This window comes from Scomber scombrus, chromosome 13 (assembly GCF_963691925.1).
Source record: "Scomber scombrus chromosome 13, fScoSco1.1, whole genome shotgun sequence".
NCBI lineage: Eukaryota > Metazoa > Chordata > Actinopteri > Scombriformes > Scombridae > Scomber > Scomber scombrus.
This window is the reverse complement of record NC_084982.1, coordinates 13,324,063-13,339,788: the sequence shown is the minus strand read 5'-3', so window position 1 is coordinate 13,339,788 and position 15,726 is coordinate 13,324,063.

Here is a 15,726-nt window from a genome sequence, read left to right as displayed (position 1 = left end):
GCGCATAAATAAATAAAATGGGTGGCCAAAACTGGATAAACTGAATGACAAAACGGTGAAAGGGGAACAAAAACATATTTAACACGCTAGATTAGCATTAGAATGCCACCTACAAGCCAGAACAATTGATGAATAGGTTTACCGGCCAAGAAAGAAATGGACTAAATGCCTTTTGAATAGATAGCCTGTGTTTTTTTCTGTCTAAGACGGGAACTGAATGGGAAAGGTGGAGATGCAACTATGGAAATAAGTGGGAGAAAACTTTTTCTAATAAAACATCTTTCAGTCTTGATTCCAAGACCCTTAGTAAATCAGGGACAATAAAAACCTGCTTCCCAGGACAAGTTTAGAGTTGAAATAATTGTGTATTTATTATTATTTAGAATATATATTAACAACAGTCATGTGTATGGCTTTCAGTCTTGAATCCCATCAGTTTGGCTCTTTTTTTTTTTTTACTCTTGCAGTCTTAACCCTACAGGCCAGGGGAGACTTTCACTAAGACATTATTGACATTATTGTTCATTGGGGCAATAAACTAAATGTTCTCAATTAGCTACCTAATGATAATTGTATTTGGTTGAATATATGATGGGTGAGCATTAAATGTGCCTGTCTCTGATGTGAAAGTGCTGAACAACGTGAACACTCTACAAAAACACTGAATAATTTGAAGAAGTAGTTCAGGTAAAATGACTTAATTTGATTAAACACACTTTTAGAAAACTTGTTAAGGTGCCATAGCAGTAGCACATCCTTTCTTTTGGCATCAGAGAGCGTTGGGAATGGATAAAATATATGTTTACTCAATTTAGTGAGAGTGTTCACATGAGATAAAGTCTGCTCCTCCTGCAAAAGCAGTCTGTTTATTAATTTAAGTTACAGACTTTATGATGTTATATTTAAAAAAAAAAATTCAGAACAAACAAGCAGTTAAGTTGTGAGATGATAACACTGCTAAGTGTTTTTAATTAAAACTGGGGAGAAAAAGTGTTTTAAATTCAAAGCAATTATTAAAAAGCTAATTAACACCTATACAGTGTGTGTTACAAGAATATTGATAAACAAAGACTAAAAATGTAGTCAGTATTTTAAATTAATACATTTTAATATGAAATTAAAATTCTGTTTTGTATATATAATATATATATATATATACATAGCCTATATTGACAGCTGATACAAAGGTTTCTACACAAGATTTAAAGCCATAGCTGCCTCATGTTTTCATAAGCCCCCCGCTGATGCCCTGATATCATTATGTGCTAGTGTTAAACCCTTTATGTGCCTGTAAGACATTTGTAGAAGTGAGATTAGGCAAATTAACATACATATGTATCACCGGTTCAACCATGTTGACCTTAGAGGGATGTACAATAGTTTCCTCATCCTTAATTCGCCCAGGGCCGCCCCACAAGCATGTGGATTATCACCTGGCTTCAATGGCTTGAGATGGATCATTTTTTGTATTTTTTTTCAGACATGAATAATACATCAATATCATCTCTTTGAGGATATTTTCTCTATTTGTTTGCAGGAGTCTGCTTCTTGCTCACCTGGTTGTCATAGCATGTGTGTGTGCTGTGTGCAATGCTGAGGGATGCACAGCCGGTGCTGGCTTCTCTGTTAGGAACCTCAAAGAGTCTGATCACTGACTTCTCCATCTCATTTTAGGCAAATCAAAGTGTGAAAAGTCTCTCCTGAAGCAATATCTCCATCATCAGGTTGGGTCAAGAATGTTTATGAAGGCTGTGTGCCATATTACCTGTAATCTCCAGAGTATGAACTGGTGTATTTCTTCCTTCTCTATGCTCCCAGGAGGGAAAAAATGCCAAAATTATCTTGCATTGCACCTTTTCCGCAACACCTCAACGTGGCAAATCAAAGCCTCAAAACCATACACGTCACTGTGCCCAAGGTCACCAAGAGAAATGAGAAATATCTGTGTACTGTACAGTCCATCCCTAAAAACATGCCACACAGCCTCTGAAGTCTGACTCTGCTTTTAAGAAGTCCAAGTTTGTTTAATAGTACATAATGCAATAAGTCGATGGACCCCTGCTGGAGTTCAGAGAGGGGAACACTTGAATTAGGTTGGGGGCAGGAGGGTGGAGGTAGGGAGGGTGATGTCTTGGGGGGGCTCGAGGTAATCATGACTTTTGGAGGTGAGATGAGTGAATTCCACTCATAGGGTCGAGCAGGATGTCTTTCATTAGTGTGTCTATGAACATTAGCGTCATAGACCTGCTAATATTTATTACAGCACGTAAATATACATTTTAGGGTGCCTCTTACATTAGTAAAATATTTCTTTATTTTTCACAATCTGAATACTGATGAAATCCTATTTTGTCCCCATGTGGCCTTGATGCTGCTGTAAGAATGCACCATTTTGCGGTACGGCCCATTATTAAAGCCTAATGTTCTTTTTAACAGCTCAAAAAACACATACAATTGTTTTATCAGTTAAATATTGAATCACTTGTCCTAATTTTATGAGGATTTATTTTTGACTTGATATGTTTCAGGACTTGACTACAGAAAATGATGGATTAGTTCTCTCTGGATTAGTTTAAAACTTACATATAGCTCTATATCTGCTTTTTCTTAAAAACTACCCCTGCTAAATCCTAAAAACCTGTCAATATTTGGATTTCTGTTATTTCAATTTTCTAACCGTTTATTCATAAGAGGCCAAAGGGAGTCTCTGTCTCTTTGTGGTGTAATTTAACCTAAGTATAGGTAACATCACTAAGTAGGATAACAATTATAACATGCACAGTACTGCACATTTCTTTGTCTGTGAATGACTTTTAGACAAACAAAAGAATACATAACTCATAATGCATCATCTATGTAAAATATAGCTATTTTCTTATTTGGTGTATTGCAAATGCTTCATGCTAATGTCTATAATTTATCACCTACAACAAATGTGCATCCCTAGTTAATGGCGAAGAGAAGAGTTACCACTTCAATACTTTTCTGCAAATTGGGTTTTGACAAGGTCAAAAAATAAATAAAAAAATTGACGGAATAAATTGGTTGCTTTTGCCATTTTTAATAATATTTTTAGCCAATGTCAACTAAACCCGAGTGTTCACTTTTCCTCACATTGTTAAAGTCTATATAGTCCAACCTGAGGATGTCTGTTGTGGATCTGAAAACAGAAGGAAATTTACAAAGTGAGAAACAGACTCTAAAGCTCCCACTGCTGTCTAAAGGAACTCACTGCATTAATGGCTTTATATTCATATTCAGTATTAAAAGGAGGAGAATTATTTGTCATGTTCAGACATTACAAAAGCTGGTTTGAAAATATGCAATTTGAAAATTGTATATACAAACACAAATATGTGAACTTGCTTTAAAGTTTTGGGGGAGAAAAATATAAGCACAGATGTTGTGGCACAATTGAATTTTTTTTGACAAGATTAGACTTTTTCAAAAGATCCTATAGCTGCCAGGCTAGGTAGTCACTGAAATCATTAAGTTAATAACCCAAAACATGAGGCATAGGATTACTCTATGAATCCATCAATAAATTAGAATAATGTCAGTGAGCAGCCTTAAAAAAATGTTCTTTAAACTGACGTGACATTTTTTGTTCCATTTCCAAATGACCGCTGGCAGAGATTGCTGGCTCTGGTATTAATTCTCAGGTTTTCAAGGAAAAATATATCTATCATAAGTAGAAATAATGAAGTTGAAGAGCTGATGCCCTGAGGAGGAGTCACAAAGAATTATATCTTTCTATAACACAGGACACAGGCAAAAGATAAGTACCTGTCAGTTGGCATACTCTCTGGTACATGTGCCTATCAATGAAAGAGATTATTTTCCCCAGTTATTACAACAAAGATCTGGGGGGCTCTAAGATTGCACCTTTAATGAGAAGGAATGATTTCCTCCTGCACACTCACAACCACACTTGAAGTGAGTGAGCTGTAATGCCATCAATTTTCCCTCTCTCTCGATTTTACAAGAACTTATTAAAATGAAATATTGCCAGCATTAATTCACAGAGATTATTTATTACATTTTAACAGGATTATGGTGTGCAAAGCTTGATTTGAGATTCACACTCTGCATTGTAATATCGTGGTTTAGCAGTCAAATACTGCAGACTTGCTGTAATTAATGCTGGCAGAATAAATCATTGCCAAATAATATGTCGCTCCATCACTAATCTTTGTGTACTGAAATGTTGAATTCCTGAAGAATGCGCTCAGTGGATGGAAACCTGGATTTTGTCTGTATCAGTGGAAGATTGCTAGTCATTCTCCTTGCAGTATTTTTCTCTTAGAGAGACACAGACCACACTGCAAAAAAGGGATTTCTGAATAGCTGTTTATATTATTGATTTGTAAGGTGTCAGGTGCAGTTCTGGTTTACTAAAGCTGACACTGGTCTCATCTCTGTAGCTGTTTTTTTGTGTGTTTTACACACAAACAGTTTTGCAGCCATGGTTTAATGCACTGGAACAACCATATAGATGTCTCAGTGATGACAATATAGAGCAGTGTATGTACCTCAGTGACAGCAAAGCAATCATTCTTACTGGCACCATTATATTTAGCAGAAAATCCAACACATGCAAAACACGTCTTTAATCTCAAAACATGGCTTGTTCATGAAATGTGGCATTAGTTATACTGATGAACAAGCATGACTTCATACCTTAATTGGTAAGCAATGTGAGGGTCCTCAGAGCAAATCTATTATGAATGGTCCTACAAGACATCACATGCAGGGGTCCTTCAGACATTCCATACTCTTTAGCCACATCATCACGCTGTGCCTAGTCATATTGTGTTGTGGAAAATGTCCATGTTCTTTTTTACCACAAAAGCCACAAAAGGGTTACATTGAAGGTGAATGGCTTTTGACCATATTATTTATACTTGCTTTGTTACTTGTGTGTAGAAAGAAGAAGGATCTATAAAAGGACGCGAAACAGGGAAACAATCAAACGTTAGGCCTTCATTCTCACTGTGCTGCGAACACAAATATTACAAGGCTATGAGCTGCTGCAGTACCTGCAGACACAGAGACATCTTTGTCTCTGTCTTTCAAGTCACTGATTGGCCCCCCTCTCCAAATTGTATTCTTTATTTATTACATATCTAAGATGTTTGTTTTTATTCAGCCTCTTCCTCTTTAGAGTAAAACGTGCTCTGTAAGTTATCAATAGCAATTAAAACATCATACAAATAAGGAATAGAAGCATATTAAACAGAACTTTTTAGTGCTGCTGCAGGAGATACGGATCCATGAAAAAGTCTGGAACTTCCAGCAGTTTAATTCAAGCACACTGAATTTGTTTATGAAAAATAAAATGGGTCAAGTGGAACAGTGCCCTTTGACAGCCCTTTTCAAAATAGAATGAAATCTGGGAATAGCACTATATATTTTCTTCTCAAAGAGATGGCACCCATACAAACTCTTACAGGAGATACAAATTAACTTCAATGTCTAAAAGCAAACCTGTACACTTTGACATTAGTGCAGACAGGTGTAAAAATATACATCGCTAACACAGAGCAATAATAAGAGATTTATGTATGTAGGGCGCAAAAGAAATGCAGAGCCGCTGCCTGGTGCTGTCAGGATCATTTTCCTGTTGCGTCATTCACCATGCCAGTGCACAGTGAAGCCAAATATGGCAGAATCCTCTATTTCTCACACCACGTGCATCATGATCTCTTGTCAGGCAAACGGATGTCTGAGCACCATGAATTGTTGGATGTTTGTATTTGTATGTAAGAAATGAGTAAACAAGTTGAAATATTTCCCCCTTAATTTGATGCACAATGCATCTTGACAGCTAATTCAATTCATGCAGATTCAAGATCTGTGTGTCACATGTCAGGTCCTTTCTGTTCAGATAAATCAGTTAGTTTAGCAGCAGGCAGCTAATAACACCATATTGCCACTCAATGCAGTGAATCGGGTGTTTCTATTTGTCCTGTAATATTATCACCTCTTTCTGACCCTATCTAACCTTTTACCTGTACAGTCAATACACTCAAAGGTGATAAAAGACCACGAGTGAATGGAGTGTGTGTAATGTTGCAGCCAGCAGCGATTACAGAGGTAACATGAACACTTGGAAGCGATACTGAGACAGGGCTTTTTGTGCCTCCTAAATTGCTGGACAGCTCCAGGGCTGACATTTGAAACATAACATCACCAAACAAAAACACATTAAAAGAGAAAAGCTGAGCAGGAGGCTCTAAGCAAGACCTGAAATTCAAGTTTTGGCGACGGCAACTGACCCAAATTTCCTGCCCCTTCTTCTCCTTAACATGCTTCTGCAAGCCTGGGCCCTGGGGTGACGTATCCCTTACACAGGGATTGCCAGAGCATTTACATAGCATGGTTAATGAGAGATCAACACCAGCAAAGCGCCTTGAATATAAAGCTTTCTTGTAAAAATAATGAGCGAGTGATTGATCCATACTCAAACAAGCCGGTTTGCTGAGTTAATACCAAAGGCAGATTATAGCCAGTGCCAAAAGTGCCCTGGCGTGCGACGCCTTTTGCTTAGAGGGTCCCCAAACTTGTCATCACATTAGTACATGGTCAAGGAGTACATCCTACCACTCTCATAATCTGCTTTCCTGCACAATTAGCCTTCTATAATAAGGCAGCTGCTTGACAGCCAGCAGGGAGAAAAAGAGGAAAATCATTGAGTTTCACATAAGATGGATGGATCATTTGCTGCCACTGAAATATAGAGTTTGAGGTTATTTTTGACCCGACTCATCACCGACTACTGGTCCTCACATTAGGTCTGAATGTTATGACAACATGCTTTTCTTTATTGTGCCAAGCATCTATTGCACTTTGATGAAGCCAGACAAAAGAGAGAGAGAGAGAGAGAGAGAGAGAGAGAGAGAGAGAGAGAGAGAGAGAGAGAGAGAGAGAGAGAGAGAGAGAGAGAGACAGAGAGAGAGAGACAGAGAGAGAGAGAGAGAGAGAGAGAGAGAGAGAGAGAGACAGAGAGAGAGAGAGAGAGAGAGAGAGAGAGAGAACCCATGGCCAGAGTAGATGTGTTTTAGCTCAGGAAATCTGAGAAAATCAGATGTTGGAGAGGGTAGTATGGCAGGGGATGGCAAGTTTCTGAATAAAATAATAGATAATTTCCTTCTGACAAAGGCGAGGAAACTATGGGCAAGAGAACAAAATAGCAGGAAGGGATGGAGAAGGGAAGGGGTTTGAAAAGAATAAGAAGAATTCAGTGCTGCTTCTTGCAAGGGAAAAGAAAAAAAAAAACATTGATGACACCCGGTTCCATTCTTCCGCTCTCCCCTTTCTCTGCTCCTCGCCTCGCAGCACGGCGGGCTAAGCTGGGAGCTGTAATGTCATTAAATTGCAAATGCTTTTTTTTTCATTTCCGACACACACTGTTTACTTATCTGGCAAAAACATATGTTGGAAGGAATCCGTTAAATTCTGCCCATTGCCTTGGGTGAAAGTGCAATAGAAACGGGCCCACTGAGCTCCTTCTGTCGTCTCCTTTTAGCACTTTGCCTTATCTACAAGGCTGCTTAGCAGCAAACTGGCGAGTTCAATGAAAAATGAAGATACAGTGCAAGATTAGGGAAGAACAGTGAGGGGAGAAATGCTTGGAGAGAGGGTCATCCCATTGCAAATGATTTCACTCCTCTCCATCTGCATAAATGACTATTTTTAAGGCATCTCCAGCGTCTGTATATTTTTCTCACTCTGCCACACATTTAATTTCACGCCCCGTGTTCTGAATATGCTTAAATGCATATCTCTGATGCACCTTTAAGCCAGAGGAAAGAGGATGGGGGGTAGTGGGGAGGGTACGAAAGCAAAATTAAAGATAAAATGGTGTGATTTGCACTACAAGTCTATTACTTTATGGCATTTACATATAGTTTACCTCTGCAATTCCAAGATTTTTTTTTCTACCACCTTCCTATCAGTATTTGGGGTTGTATAAATATGTATAAATCTTTGTTGAGAAAAAATAGAATTCCTAGCACTGCACTGGAAAGTTTGAAGGGTGCACTTTCTTGCTTCAACTTCTTCTCTTGCTCCCATGAGACTGTCAGCATATCTGCTGGGGGTGTTCTCTCCCAGTTTGCCCCAACAAAGGCCCAGGCTTCAAGCACTTTGTGCCCCATGATCCTCAGATACCCCTCCCCTCAGTGGAACGAGTGGCGAGAGGGATCCCGGGTTAAGGCTTGGCCATAGCTTTAGAGGAAGGGCCTGGCAAAACTTGATGCAAGTGAGGTGAGGCATCCCTGTCAAACAAGTGGGTGAACAGCTCTGTGAAAACATAATATTGACTCCACGTGTGTCATGTAGATTGTCATAGACAATATTTACAGAGGAGCCCAGACTCCCACACAGGTCTCTCACAGTGACATGATGAATAGTGCCTACATATCTGCTACTTCCACACTATCAGGTGGATGTGTTGTTCTACAGTGGCGAGGAAGTTTGAGCTGCGTGTGGAAAGCCCGCCCCTAACAGCAGAGAAGAAGAAGGCTGTGGATTGGCCTGGGAATGAAAAGGAGAGAGAGAGACTATTCAGAGCACGATTCCTTTCCCTCATTGTCTGCCTGCTTAGATTTGAATACGCTCACTCAAAGCGGACGAGAAAAATGCTTCAGCCCCTCGCATTGTTGGCTTTCTCTCTCTTCTTTTCTATTTGCAATTAAATGCATTTCAAATGGAACAACTGTACAGAAAGCATTTCTGATAAGAAGGAATTCCATTGCCTTTAACCTCCTTTGTAATGGCTTTGCAATTTTTGAGCACTCTTATTATGAGAATTGCACAATCAAAACATATCTTTGAATAGAAAATGCCATACAACTTAAGTATTGCTTCATTGAAAATTAAATTGCATTTAAAAATCATTTTTTCAGTCCTCTGTATTCCCTCCCGTTTTAAGCCAATCTTAGTGTTTCTGTTTTGTTGCTTTGTATGTAACATTGTGTCTTGACAGGACCCTTGTGTCCTTCGTAGTATCATACACACTGGTCCTAAGCATGGGATGAGATCAGTCAATTAGAATTAATGTCATCTGGTCATTTACAGCTAAACACCCTCCATATGCATTGTGTTTGCTTTGTGTGCAAAGCATCAACTGCAAAACCAATCTCATCCTCCAGACATGAATTTTTGAAGGATTTGAACGCTGTAAATAACTCCAAACCCTCTCTTACGAGGTTTACCCCTGGAGCACTTTGTAACTTATCAGGGCTGCCTTGTGCCTCCTCTAATGCTTGCATTATGCTCAAATGTAAATCGGTAAGCTGCCAGAGAGGTGGGCGGGAATCACTGAAGAAAGAATCACTGAAGGGTCTAGCCAATAGTCTGATTGGGGCATAGCAGAATAAACAGTATAGTTTTGTTTTTTTAGAAGCCAGTTAAACAAAAATATATCACACTACTCTGTTATATTTTTTAAACAATTGTTCTTTAGTGTTGCACTTTTGTTTTCATGATTTTAGCTTAAGAATAAAAAGTGAAACTCCTGCCTTTAAAATTCTGTTATGTACGACAAAGTTTCTAGGGTTGTGTTGTTTTTTATTTTTAAAATGCCAACACTTATCCTTGTAAAAAGGAAACTCTAATATATTCTGAGTGAATGAAGCCCAAGGGACTGTTTTGTATTTCTAATTTCCATCTCTAATGGTACAAGAGTCTGATTAGTAATTAGGACAGACCCATTTAAATGCATGTAATGAGCATTATAGGTTTCCCATATACTGTGCACTTCATACTGATGAAAATGGATAGCATCTTTGTCAATTTGAACGCATGTTGACCTTTAATGGCAATTAATCTACAACAACGTTCTTCATGCTGTTTGTCCTTGAATTGGCTTTATAGTGTAATGAGTATATCATTGGAATCTCCCAAATAATTGACCTCAAGCATGTTTTGCAGCATAACTATTAATCTTATTTTCCAGTGAATAATTTGATTAGTTTGCCAGAGAAGTGGTTTATACAGACTACAAACTAGTGCAGAGGTATATGTGGCCCCTAGATATTAATTTGGAGATGGATAGGAGTTTTAAAGAGGATTAAAACTCTATACAGGCTACTCATTTCACATGACTGCATACCACCCAGTCCACTGTATATACTGTCAGTCACTGCTTGGCATGGTTGAGATTTGAAATGGTGACAGTTAAAGTACAAAGATGGCCAATCCTAGACTATTTCATGGCATATTTGGTAGTGCATCCTGAAGGAAATGCAAACTGTTAGGGCCAGTCATTCCAGTCATTCCAGCCAACCAGGACCACCAGAAACAGCAACACTGCCCCCCTCCTATTGTCTACAGATACTGCACATCATTCTCTGTCTGAGCACTATTGGTGTTTCCCTCATACTTGTAAATACTGTCATATAATATATAATAATATACATAATATAAAGGAGAATTACAACCACAACTATTTGCAAAGTTCACATGACACCCTTTCGAAGACTTTGTTTTTAATTTAGTTGTGTTTAACGGTCCCCACTGAGACAAAAATGTGTTGCTTAAAAATTGTCACAACTAGACATGACAACATCATAGCAGAAAAACAGTAACATATTTAAATGAGTTAGTAAATGTATTAATCTTACAAGATGGATATAACATTTTCAAACAATAATTTTCAGTCATAGAGGTTCGTGGATTTTGACAAGATTTCAATAATTAGCATACTACGATGTATTTAAAGAGTTTTAATAAACCAGATATAGAAAGTAATACATATTTTTTTTGTTAAAATGTTGTTTATTCTGTTTTGATGAAATTATTATGAATTATTTACTGAATTAGATTTCATGTAAGACCTAAGCTATGATGTATATATAACATACAGTATAATGAACTTATAATTTCAACAGTTGTAAGTATATTTTTTAATGTCATCTTATCTGTTGCTTTTTATAATAATTTATTTTGGATTGGTTCCATGTAAATAACTGAAGCACAACAGGGTTTATGTAACCTGCTGTCAATGTTCTTTTCTTTTTTAGTTTAGTTAATATACGCAGGTGCAGGGGATGAACAAGGGAAAATAAGATGAAAATGATGATTTGTTTTGGTCTTACAGTCTTTCTGTGTGTGAGCACAGACACACAGACCTAATGGGTCTGAAAGCTAGATGAAGGATGTCAGGAAAAGACAATTAACACACCAAAAAAAACAACCCTAAAATGGACAGTTGGAATGAAAAACATATTTTCTATTGAGATACAAACGTGGATGAACCACCTCCACTCATACTTCAGAATCATAAAATTATATATTTTGACATGTCTAACCAATGTTAACCTTTATTGTGTTTCAGAAAAAAAGGATTTTTTTTTGGTAATATAGATACTCTGCTTCAAAATCTGTTAATTTACATGGTGCCACATGAGTATATTTGATATAAGTGTATTATTTAACTATGATGTGAGTGCTAAGCTCTGTATAAGTCTCTTTCTTCATAGTTGTAACCGACAAGAGATATGATTTATTTATTCTGTATTTATTTGGTTCATCAATAATACAATTTCTAAGTGTTTTCCCTCCGACTTTCATGATTTGCCTGCAATGAAGACAGAAAAAAGTGAGTATATAATTTGTAAGCACTTTGCTTTAAAATATTCTATTGCAAAAAAATATTCCCCTTGAAGTTGGGGGCCAGTTTTCTCTTCACACAATGAAATCAGGGATGCCAAAGATACTATTTCTTCCAAAACCTAGACCATAAGAGGTTTTTACAAATCTCTGTCTGTGGCTTTTGGCTGCTTGCTGGCCATTGCTGCTGCTTCTTCCCTTTTCCTCTCGGCCTTGCCAGCTGTGATAGCCTATCATGGCTCTTTACTGTAGCTGAGAGCAACAGAAGAAAGACTGAAAAGATGCCTAAAGCCACAGACCAAGTACCATTAGACATTGCACACTTTTAGCCATATGAATAATCAATCATTTTTGTAATCTCCTATTCTTATTGTGTTAACCTTTAATTTTCAAAATTTTAGACTTTTTTAAAATACTTTTTGGTAGTTACAGCTCCAGGTCCAACTCCTCAACCTACTACTGAATGCACTGGAACACACACTCCTGTTTGTGTGTTTGCTGTGTGGCCGGCTCGTCTCAGAATGACCAGCGTTGAATTCATTCTCCTGAGGAACGCTGCGCCAAAGTGCCTCACTGAACCTGCAGAGCTTTTTATCTGGCTGTCACCTTGGCGACCCGAGGATCACCGAGTCTGCCTCACCATGCTCGGCACTCTTCGGGAAGTCAGCCTCATCATCAGCCCTTCATCACCACGGAAACAGCAGCAACTAACCATCTTCCATGTCTTCTGTCTTAAGAGTTTAATCTAAGAGCTAATTCAGTTTTAGTTATTTGCCTGTCATCGCAAATCAACAATAACATAATTTAATTTCCTCTTTCATTCGTTTATTATATATATATATATATATATATATATATATATATATATATATATATATATATATATATATGCTCATTTATTCCCTATTTATCCCTGACCCTTGTGAGTTCAAACAATATCTTGATGTATCATCAAGTCGTTGTGTTTGTTTATTCCTTTACAACAGAGATTAAGATCTCTGTATTCAGAGTTCACAACTTTCAGATATAAAGATTAATTTGATGTAATTCATTTTCCTCTTAATTAATTAATTTTATGAGTGCATAAGATTAATTTCCAAGTGTAGTAACCCCTACACAGGAGTATAACTACTTTAAATGTGGTATGTTCTCATTTAAAAATCTAGTATGAATATGCAGAAAACCCAAAACACAGCAAGCTTTGTTGAGTGGCTCTTCTCATTACACACCATTAATAAATCACAAACAAGCAAAAACATTTGAATCAGTTGCTTTTCACTGTGAGATCCCTTCTTTAAACCTCTGAATGTAACTGGAGTGGCCTCAATTAGAAACTGAAAAGAGCCTCTATTACTTTGCCAACACATATTCCTGAAAACGTATGCAGAGTGGGTTAGGTGTTAACTGCAATATTCACAAGGCTTTTAAGAAAATGGATGCATTTCTTCATCCACATGGCAACAAGTAGATCATTTTACAAACAATGAATCACTTCTACCTGCAGCATTCATTGAAACACTATTAACCGAATTGTTTCATTTGTCCTATACTTCAAAGATAAATTATGGACTATTGTGTATGTACTTATGTTGAACCTGAGAAGGGGAACTCCATATGAAAAGACAAATGAAACTGAATAGATGCTGCGAGTTTTAACTAAGTGATATGCAAATCAAAATTTATTCCAACAACTACTCTTCTGTTTTGTGTTATAAATATCTTCCCATTTTGTCTCTTTGAAATCTTCTCATATAATGGCAGAAAATATGTATGACAGTGATTCCATTTGAATGGTATTATTTTATTAAACTGATCAGCAGAAGGGTACAGATAATATTAATTATCAAGACCCTTCCTTTTTATTGAAATAGCCTATTTTCCCCCTTTCACACTCATCTTGCATATCATTATACATATACCTTATTTCTCCATGGCTCTCTGGCACCATCCTGTGTTTCAGTAGGTATAATGGACTCTGTTATTTACACATTTTTAGATGTCAGCTGTGGGCAGAAGACATTTCTAGTAGCAAGTTAAAAGTAATAGTATCTGAATACCTGAAAGAAAAATAGTCATTTTGTTGAGAGAATTTCACATTATGTTGATGTATATGCAGCTGCTTTTCAGCTGATAGTTTCGCATATTGTTTCCATAAGAAAAACAGGTTTTTCTTTCAAGGATATGTTCAAGTTACATAGTTTTTAATAGATATAATCCAGACATGCTCACATATACATGAACACTGTATAGTGTAGTGTGTGCTATGTAGCACACACTTACAATAAATGTATGTGTTATTGGATTACATGCATCTGTTTGAGGGTGTTGGAGATGTTAGACATGCTTCTTCATGCCTGTGTACATTTGCTTGTTTTTTTTTGTTTAAAAAAAATAGTCCCTAAATTAGTCTGGGAAATCTTTTAAGTAAGTAAATCTGTTTTTCATTTGAAAATCTTTGATGTTATCTTGTCTTTGATTTGATTTTAAATCTGTGAATCTGTGCACTGGTTTGAAATGGATTACACTTTTAGGGGGCAAAACATCAAATTTTCCTTCATATGACAAGCCATGACTGTGATGAACAACAATTGAATCATTCATCAGAGTCATATTCACCCTTGCCATTCATTTTCCTCACACTTGCTCACAGACTTGTTTGCTGAAATAAATGTGGAGAGACGTTTCCATTTGCAGGAATTCTGCTCACTAATCAAGTGCAGTGAACCTCACCAGGCTTGTTGTGTAAAGGACTCAGTGGTCACACATGAGTTTTCTCATGGGGCTGTGTTTATGTCTACTCTGCACAGATTATCATGTACATCTGTCACGTTACATCTTCAGAGGCATTTTGGACATAGACATGAAATATTTATTTATCATCCATGTTTTTGTAAAATTTGGATTTTGACCCCTAGTTTACAGTGTAAAGAAGCACAAATGCATTTCCAAAGAGAAATGCATTTGGAACAGATTACATCATGGGGAATATCACCTTACTGTAACCATCATTCTACCAAAATATTTAACACACATGGACTACTGACTGGGGTCCCTGTAGATGCTAAGAATAAGCTACTGTAAGACACAAACATCATTAACTTATTTCTTCTCAAAGCATAATTAGTTATGTAGTTCATGTAATTTGAAAAATAACAGATTATTATTATTTTAGGAAAACCACAGTTAATTTGCATATTGTGTAAAACGTAAATACATACTCTCCTTCAATTAAAAGCAGCAGCTTTTATCATGTGTTCAAAGCCTTCAGAATGACTGACAGAGTGTCGCTACCTCCTGATAGTATGTGCTACTTTAAATTTTGACCCATGGCGAACATGAACTCGATACAAAGTTTAATCTATAAAAACTGCATGGTGGACTTAGGTGCTTTTGACTGGGGGTCCCTCAGTACCCCAATGCAGTGCTATTTTTAAAAAGCACTAATTAAACAGAAACAGAAAACAATGATCTAAAGTCAGTAGGGAAAAAAAAAAGATTGACTAAGTCATGAAAAATTGGAATGGTAAAATAAAGCAAACATAAGCTATGAGAAAATTATGTTGGGGGTCTGCGGGTATCCCGGTCAGCAGGATCAAGGTTTATCTTGATACACTGAGTGTAAAGAGGTTAACAAACAATACTTGAGAATTTGAGTGTGAATTCACTTTGGAGAGAAAATTCCAAATGTTTATTTATCTCTTCATTTTATCTTAATTATAATGAGCCTAGCTGGTCAATTTATAGCTATCATAACAACGGCAATGAGTTAAAAACATTCTCTTTGGTATAGTGTAATATAGACTCCCCTCCTACATGTAGCCTACATCAGCAGTCACATGCCAGGCCACTGGAATGCATCAGGAGTGTGGGTCAAAGTGACAAGTTTAAGCCTCAGGGTTTTCAGTCAATGTAAAGCCTCTTTGATAGGTATGGAGTTCCTGCTTCTGAGCAAAGACTGCTTAAGAAAAAATGTAAGACACAGTCAGACCAATCCAATATGATCGTCTCATCCAATACCAGTGGCAACTTGTGGTCTCAGTCACAAGTGCAACCTCACAACTCAAGTGATTATGTGTGGGTTGTGATGAATTTTACCATAATATCTGAAGT